This window comes from Phodopus roborovskii, unplaced genomic scaffold (assembly GCF_943737965.1).
Source record: "Phodopus roborovskii unplaced genomic scaffold, PHOROB, whole genome shotgun sequence".
In the NCBI taxonomy this organism is placed as follows: domain Eukaryota; kingdom Metazoa; phylum Chordata; class Mammalia; order Rodentia; family Cricetidae; genus Phodopus; species Phodopus roborovskii.
Window position 1 is genome coordinate 413,469 of NW_026125953.1, and position 9,467 is coordinate 422,935.

A 9,467-nucleotide genomic window follows, 5' to 3' on the forward strand; every position below is an offset into this window, starting at 1 on the left:
GGGACCTCTTCAACCTTAGAAGCTTCTGTAAGGCAAAGGACACAGTGATCAAGACCAAAAGGCAGCTCACAGAGTGGGAAATGGTTTTCACCAATCCTATATCCAACAAAGGTCTGATCTCTAAAATGTACAAAAAACTCAAGAAACTAGTCAACGAAACACCAAATAACCCTATTAAAAATGGGATCAAGAACTGAACAAAGAATTCTCAATAGAGGAAATCAAAAAGGCTTAAAGACACTTAAGAAAATGTTCCACATCCTTAGCTATCAGGGAAATGCAAATCAAAACAACTTTGAGATACCATCTTAACCCTGCCAGAATGGCTAAAATTAGAAACACCAGTGATGACTTATGTTGGAGAGGATGTGGAGAACGGGGAACACTCCTCCACTGCTGGTGGGAGTACAAACTCATACAATCATTTTGGAGATCAGTATGGCGGTTCCTCAGGAAAATGGGGATTGGTTTACCACAGGAACCGGCAATCCCCCTCTTAGGCATATACCCAAAAGAATAACATCCAAGCAACAAGGACATCTGCTCAACTGTGTTCATAGTGGCACTATTTGTAAAAGCAAGAACCTGGAAGCAACCTATATGCCCCTCAATTGAAGAATGGTTAATGAAGATGTGGCAAATCTACACAATGGAATACTACTCAGCAGAAAAAAAAATAATGGTATCTTGAAATTCTCAGGCAACCCAGTCATAAAAAGAGGAACACAGTATGTACTCACTCATATATGGACTTTAGACCTAGAGCCAAGGACCACCATTCTACAATTCAAATAGAAGGTGTATTCTAAGAGATTCATATAAAGTCCCTCACAGAACTGGGAAGGGACTAGTCCCCCAGAGCTCAGGTAAAGTGAGGAAGGACAGCGAATGGAGACAGAAGTAGGAGAAAATGAGGGGGAGGATAGGAAAACATGTGCGACCAGGATAATTGAGCCTGGTTAGGAATAGAAGATAGGAAAGAGAGAGACAGAGACAGAGACAGAAAGAGAGATCATAAAAGAGGGAGTCAATATTGGTTTGAAGATAAAATTGAACACAAAGAAACGTCTAGAAAACAAAAGACCGCTCCCAACTAACAATTTGAGCTTCCGTGGAAAGGCTATCATAAATGCCCTTCCCGGAGAGTGAGATCAACAACTAACTTCTCCATGGAGCCCTCAACTAATGCCTGTTGAAAACAGGATCAAACACCCATACATAAACACTGAGTCAAACTTGAACCTAGATGCAGATGGAGAGGACAAGACCATGCGGCAGAAACACATAGAGACAGCTTACCTGAACAAGGAGGAGCTAACGGCCACTAGACTGATAGCTGGGAAGCCAGCATGTGACTGACTCATGCCCCCCTGAATATGGGTCTCAGCCAGAATGACTGAGCAGTCTAAAAACCTCAGACAGTGGAGCCATGATGTATCCCTGGTGCACAAAAGGACTTTGCAAACATATCCCCCATGGATGGATAACTGCATTAATCTAGAGACAGGAGAGAAGCCCTAGTCCCTACTTCACAGGACCTGTCAGATCTACATGACCCAACTGGATGGCCTTCCCCTACATGTGGAATTTGGGTGGGGTGATGGGAGGGGAGGGTGCTTAGAGTGCATGTGAGAGCCCAGAGAGGTTAAAAGAAGGGAAGGTGGGAGGTAAGGATGGAGGGAGGGATGAAGGGAGGGTGAGGGAACTGGGATCGACATGTAAAATAATAAATTAAATTAAAAATGCTTTGACTTCAAAATTTAAGTTGAAAGACAAGTTACTGGGGAAAGGATTTCTATTTTTGTTTCCACAGAAAATGAAAAGATGTGGATTTCTTCCAGACTAATGTGATTTGATCACGCCAGACTGCCTGAAACAGAGTACAAGGTGATCCTACATTCAAAACAGCTGGACAAAACAGCCCTACAGAATACAGCCAGGATTTCTGAAACTTCTTCGAATCCCCCATGACAGCACCCCTTACCAGCAGGAAGTAGTTTGGAAAGAACGATGCCCACATTCCCAAACATTGTGTAGAAATGTTTGTTTTCATTCAAATGGACTTTGTTATATAAACGAAAATGGAATAAAAAATGTAAAAAAAAATCTAAAATACTTTTTAATGTTCAAATAATATTAGAAGTTAGAAAATATGAAAAAGTGCACAGAATGTACTGAACTTTTGATGTCCATTTAAAAGTTGTACTTATTTAAATAAGACATATATGGTCTGTTTCTTTTAGTTCCCCCCCCCACAGGAATGGGTGTTTTGCATGCACATATGTCTGTATGCATACTACAAACACTCAGTGTTCTGGAAGGATAGAATTGGGATACAGATCAATTGAAACTGGAGTGAAGAAGGGTTGTGATCCATCACTAAGTACTAGGAATGAAAGTGAGTTTCTCTAGGAGAGCAGCCAGTACTATTAACTTATAAGCTATTTCCTCAGCCTATGTTGATTATTGAGACAAGTACTTCTTAGATAGAGCACAGTGGCCTTGAAATCACCTTCCTCCTGCCTCACCATGCCCAAATGCTGGGATTGCAATTAAAAAAAATCAAAACTTGGCTAGTGATTTATACTATTTCCTGAACATTACAACACAAGGATGAAAATGTTAACACTATTTAAAAGTATATTGTATTAATATTTTGATATCACAAATTTGCTCTAGCGTTATTCTAATAAAACCAAGAAACTAGTTACGGATCCATGGGTAGAATTCAATTTCCCATTGTCACCACAGAGTCTTGTTTGGTGGCACTCTTCCTGGATTCCAAGTTGGAGGATACTGGCCCATCTAGACAGAAAAATTTAAAAAAAGGAAAACTTCATTAGTTCTCACTAATTTCCAGTTTTCACTAATTTAAAAACCATTTCCAGATCCAAATGCCATTCACATTGTCCACTCTCCTGGCAGGGACAGGGAAGAACTTTACAGGAATACAATTGTACTCCACCTTAGGATCCCCCAAATAGCCTGACACCTATGGAAATTTTACCAGAACTGATATCTTTTTTCAGTGTGCTGCTGACCTATCCAGCTGGCACTCAGGCAAACTTGCCCTTTCAGGCAACTCAGGATACAGCAACCACTACCTGTTTTCTACATGTACCAAACTTTAGCTAAGTTCACATCATATATTTTTTGAGAAAAGTACACTTATATATAACTCAAGACATACACATGAATATTTAAATTTCTGAATTTTATTCTTTCTTAATGTTATTTCATTTAATACCTACAGTAGATACACAACTTTCCCAGCTTCTGTGTGTAGTGAGTGATAATTGAAGAGGTCCTGACAAATACAATCTACTAAATATGAAATGATTAAATCACATAACTAATTAAGAAGTACCCAAATTATTTTACTGGTAGGCTTTAACAAATCCATTGACATTTGCCTGCATAATAGCCCTTACAGCAAAACACATTATATGTAAATGGATTAAGAACAATGAGATGATAGCTATGAAAGAGAATAAATTTTTATTATGGCCAGATATAGGAAACCCTTACCAAGGAACAAATCTAACCTTCAATACGTACATTAGTTGGTATGCTTAAAATTTTTCACAAGAAAGGGCTAGAGAGATGGGCTCAATGTTAAGTGTCCAGTTGGCTCTTCCATAGGACCTGTGCTTAATTCCCAGCAACTACACAGCAGCTCACAGCCATCTGTAACTGCACTTCTAGGGGATCTGATGCCTTGTTCTGACCTTTTCCAGCATCAGTCATGCATGTGGTACACAGAAATGTGATGGTAGAGATGACAGAGTCATGGAATATCTGCCGAGGAGAGTTGCTAACAGGGAGTGCATCCAGCTCAATAGAAAGAAGTGGCTTGCAGTCAACAAAGCTGAATAGAGTTGGAGATCTAAAGAGGATTTTGACATCACATGGAGATGGAAAGCTTGGAGTTTGCCCATTCGTTTCTTGGTCTTCCTTGGCCCAGTATTTCCTCACTCTTCTCTTTATTTGGAATGTTGATGTACATCCTGTGCCATTATATGTTAGAAGTATATGATCTGCTTTTTCATTTTAATTTTCATGGGTGATTACAATTAAGAGATTGAAGGATTCTCAGAAGCAGCATTGAACTTTCTAACATTGTTGAGACACTGTTATAGACTTTGGGGGTTCCTAGATTTTAAAAAAATGAATTTTGCAATGATATTATTATAAACTTCTAGTGCTAGTGAGTGACAGTTTAAATGTAGCTGGCCCACATACTTTCAAAGGGATTGCTACTGATAGGAGGGTTGTATTTCTTGGATTTGGGGTGGGTATGGTCATTTGGAGGGAGGGTGACACTATGTGGGCAGGCTTAGAGGTTTCCTATGCTCATAATACCACCCAGAATTTCAATAGACTTCCTATTGCCTACAGAATGTAGGATTCTAAGCTCTTTCTCCAGATCGACAACTACATGTACGCCAGCATTTTATATGCCATGATGAAAATGGACTGAATCTCTGAAAGTATAAGTGAGCCACTTCAAATAAATGTTTCATTTATGCTCTCTCTCTCTTTCTCTTTCTCTCTCTCTCTCTCTCTCTCTCTCTCTCTCTCTCATGCTGTCTCACTCTCTTTCTTTCTTTTCTCTTGTCTTACCCTCCCCAGGCTAAATCTTCCTAGTCTCATGTGATTTTCTCTCCTCCCCTACTCTTTATTCTGGCCTCCTCCCCACTCACATCCCCCACGCTCCCAATATGCTATGAGGGAACTTGTATGAAGTGCTTAGAATCCTCTTTGTATTCTAGTTTCTCTGGCATTATGAAATATAGGCTGGTGATCCTTTGCTCTATGTCGAATATATATATATATATATATATATATATATATGAGTTAATATATATATATAATATATATATATATATGTGAGTGAATTCATACCATGTTCTTATTTTGTTCACTAGGTTACCTCATTCAGGAGGTTTCCTTCAAGTTCTATCCATTTGCCTGTGATATTCAAGATTCCATTGTTATTTTTTTCCACAGAGCAGTATTCCATTGTGTAAATGTCACACATCTTTTTCATCCATTCTTCATTGGAGGAGCATTTAGGATGCTTCCAGGTTCTTGCTATTACAAATAATGCTGCTATAAACATAGTTAAACACATTTTTTGTTGCATGGATGTGGATCATTTGGGTATATGAATAAGAGTAAGATTGCCAAGTCCTGTGGTACACCAATTCCCATTTTACTAAGGAACTGTGATGAAGATCTCCAAAATGGCTGTACAAGTTTGCAATCCCAACAGCAATGTAGGAGTACTCCCCTTTCTCCACATCCTATACAGCATAAGTTCTCATTAGTGTTCCTGATTTTAGCCATTCTTGCAGGAGAAAGATGGTATCTCAGAGTTGTTTTGATTTGCATTTCTCTAATAGCTAAGGATGTGGAGCACTTGCTTAAGTGTCTTGCAGGCTTTTTTATTTCCTCTATTGAGAATTCTCTCTTCAGTTCTATACTCCATTTTTAATAGAGTTATTTGGTGTTAGGGTGACTAGTTTCTTGAGTTATTTGTATGTTTTGGAGATGAAACCTATGTCAGAAGTAAGGTTGGTGAAGATCTTTCCCCACAGTGTGGGCTGCCCTTTGGTCTTGTCAACTGTGTCCTTTGCCTTACAGAAGATTCTCAGCTTGAGGAAGTCCCATTTATTAATTGTTGATCTCAGTGTCTGTGCTACCGGGGTTATGTTCAGGAATGAATCTACTGTACCAGTTTCTTCAAGGGTACCTACTACTTTCTCTTCGAAGATATTCAGTGTGGCTGGATTTATGTTGATGTCCTTGATCCATTTGGATTTGAGTTTTGTGCAAGGCTATAGATATAGGTCTATCAGCAGTCTTCTACACACTATCATCCAGTTGTTCCAGCACCATTTGTTGAAGATGCTTTCCTGCTCCCATTGTATTCTTTTAGCTGTTTTGTCAAAAATCATGTGTTCATATGTGTGTGGGTTAATATCAGGATTTTTGATTTGATTACTTTGATCTACTTGTATATTTTTCTGCCAATACTAGGCTGTTTTCACAAATATAGCTCTAGTCAGGGTTTAAAATCAGGGATGGTGATGTCTCCTAAAGTTCCTTTGTTGTACAGGTTTGTTTGGCTATCCTGGGTCTTTTGTTTTTCTATATAAATTGATTATTATCCTTTCATGGTCGGTGAAGAATTGTGCAGATATTGATGGGGATTGTATTCAATCTGTAGATTGCTTTTAGTAAGATTTCCATTTTTACTATGCTTATCCTACCTATCCAAGAGCATGGGAGATCTTTTCATTTTGTGGTATCTTCTTAAATTTCTTGGTTTAAACAAACAGTTTTTGATATATAGGTCTTTCACTTGTTAGTTAAGCATTACCCCAAGATACTTTATGTTATTTATGGTTATGGTAAAGGGTGATGTTTCTCTGTTTTCTATGTCAGTCCCATTTTCCTCTGTATATAGTAGGGCAACAGAATTTTTTTGAGTTGATCTTCTATAGTTGTAGTTTGCTGAAGGTGTTTATTAGCTGTAGGAGTTCCCTGATAGAAATTTTTGTGTTGCTTATGTATATTGTCATATATTTTCAAATAGGGAAAGTTTGGCTTATTCCTTTCCAATTTTATCCCCTTGATCTCATTTTTTGTCTTATTCCTTTAGCTAGATCTTCAAGTACAATATTGATGCAATATGGAGAGAGAGGGTAGCCTTGTTCCTGGTTTTAGAGGAATTGCATTAAGGTTCTATCCATTCAGTTTGATGTTGGCTGTTGATTTAATATATATGGTTTTATCATGTTTAGGTATGTTCCTGTTATCCTTGATCTCTCCAAGCCCTTTATCATGTAAGGGTATTGGAATGTGAAAAAGGCTTTTTCAATAAACGCTGCTTTTTTTTTTTCAGTTTGTTTATATGGTGGATTACATCAATCGACTTTTGTATGTTCACCCATCCCTGCAACACAGGGATGAAGCCTATTTGGTCATGTTGGATAATTTCTCTGATGTGTTCTTGGATTTGATTTGCCAGTATTTCATTGAGTATTTTTGCATCTATGTTCATGAGGGATATTTGTCTATTCTTCTCTGTCTTAGTTGTGTCTTTGTGTGTCTGTGGTACCAAGGTAATTGTGGCCTTGAAAAAAATGTTTGATAATGAACATTTTGTCTCTATTGTGTGAAACAATTTGAGGAGTATTTGTATTAGTTCCTTTTTTATTTGCTGGTAGAATTCTGCACAAATGCCAACAGGCCCTCGGTCTTATTTTGTTGGGAGGCTTTCGTTGACTGCCTAAATTCCACTGATGGTATAGGTCAGTTTTAGTTGCTTATCTGTTCTTGATTTCCTTTTGGTAAATGATAGTTATCCAGAAATTTCTCCATTTCCAATGAATTTTCAAATTTTGTGGAGTACAGGTTTTTAAAGTACAACCTGAAAATTGTCTTGACTTCCTCAGTGTCTGTTATTATGTCCACCTTTTTGTTTCTGATTTTGTTAATTTGTGTGTTCTCTCTCTGTTTTTCGGGTTAGTTTGGATAAAAGTTTGTCTATCTGGTTGAGTTTTTTTTTTTTTTTTTAAACAACTCTTTGTTGCATTGATGTTTTGTATCATTTTCCTTGTCTCTATTGATTTGTTCTCTCGAATTGATTATTCCCTGGCATCTACTATGGGGTGAGTGTGTTTCTTTTTGATCTAAGTCTGTTAGCTGTGCTATTAATTCTCTAATGTGACTATCCGCAGTTTTCTTCATATGGGCTCTTATGAAATGAACTTCTATCCTTTGTAGAAATCTTTTCAGTGTTTAACATAAGTTGGTGTATGTTGTGTCCTCATTGTCATTGAATTCTAAGAAGTCATCCATGTCTTTCTTTATATCTTCTTGACCAGGAATGGTCCAATTGGACATTGCTCAGTTTCCATGAGTTTGTAGGGTTTCTTCGAGATTTGTGTTGTGGTTGAATTCTAGCTTTAAAGCATGGTGGGCTGATAATATACATAGGAATATTACAATTTCCTTTTTTTAATCTGATGAGGTTTTTTGTTATGTTGCCTAGTATGTGGTTGATTTTAGAGATGGTTCAATATCGACTTGAGAAGAAGGTATATTATTTGTGTTTGGTTGTAATGTTCTGTAGATGTCTCTTAAACCCAATGTAGAAATAGCTTCTGTTAGTTCTTGTTTCTTTGTCAAGTTTTTGTATGGTGGTCCTGTCTAGTGGTATGAGTGGTGTGCTGAAGTGTCCCACTAGCAGTAGATGAGGTTCTACATGAGCTTCAAGGTTTAGTAGAGTTTCTTTTACGAATGTGGGTGCTTTGTATTTTGGGCATAGATGTTCAGAATTGAGAATTTGTCCTGATGGATTTCTCCTATGATGAATATGAAATGACTGTTTTCATCTCATTTGATTGATTTTGGAGGGATGTCTAACATGTTAGATATTAGGATAGCTATACCTGCTGGCTTCTTGGGTCCACTTCATTGGAAGATCTTCTCCCAACCCTTTACCCTGAGGGAATGTCTGTCTTTGAAAATTAGATGTGTTTTTTTGTATGCAGCAAAACCATCAATTCTGTCTTTGTATCCATTCTTTTATCCTGTGAATTTTCATAGGTGAGTTAAGACCATTAATGTTCAGGGATAGTAAGGACCACTGATTGTTAATGCTTGTTTGTTTTAGATTTTTCTGTAAGTGGTGTTATTGTGAATATATTATCCATGCTTTATCCTTGGTTTTGGTGAATTGAGATTATCTATTACTTATGTCTTTGTGAGCATAGTTAACTTCCTTGGGTTGGAGTTTTCCTTCCAGAAATTTCTATAGGGCTGGATTTTTAGATATTCATTGTGAAAATCCAGCTCTCTCATTTAATATATTGTTACATCCATCTATAATGATTGAGAGTTTTGCTGGGTATAGTAGCCTTGCCAGGCATCTATGGACTCTCATACTTGTAGAACATCTACCCAGGAAGTTCTACTCTTGAGAATTTCCATGGAGAATTTAAGTGTAATTTTGATCAGTCTACCTTTATATGTTATCTGAAATTTTTCCCCTGCTGCTCTTAATATTCTTTATTTCTGTATGTTAGGTGCATTGATTGCTATGTGTTTTTGGGTCTTTATTCTTTGGTCCAGTCTATTTGGTATTGGGCTTGCTTCTTATGCTTTTATGAGAAAGTCCTTACTCAGATTGGGAAATTTTTCTTCAATGATTTTGTTGAACATGTTTTCCACAACTTTGAGCTGGGCTTCTTCACCTTCTTCTACACCTATTATTCTTAGCTTTTGCTTTACCCAGTGTCCCACATTTCCTGGATGTTTTGTGTTAAGGATTTATTGGACTTATGATTTTCTTTGATCGATGTATGTATTTTCTCTAGTTTATCTTCAGCCCCTGAGACTCTCTCTTCACTCTCTTGTATTCTGTTGGTTTTTCTTGAGTCTGTAGTTCCTGATCA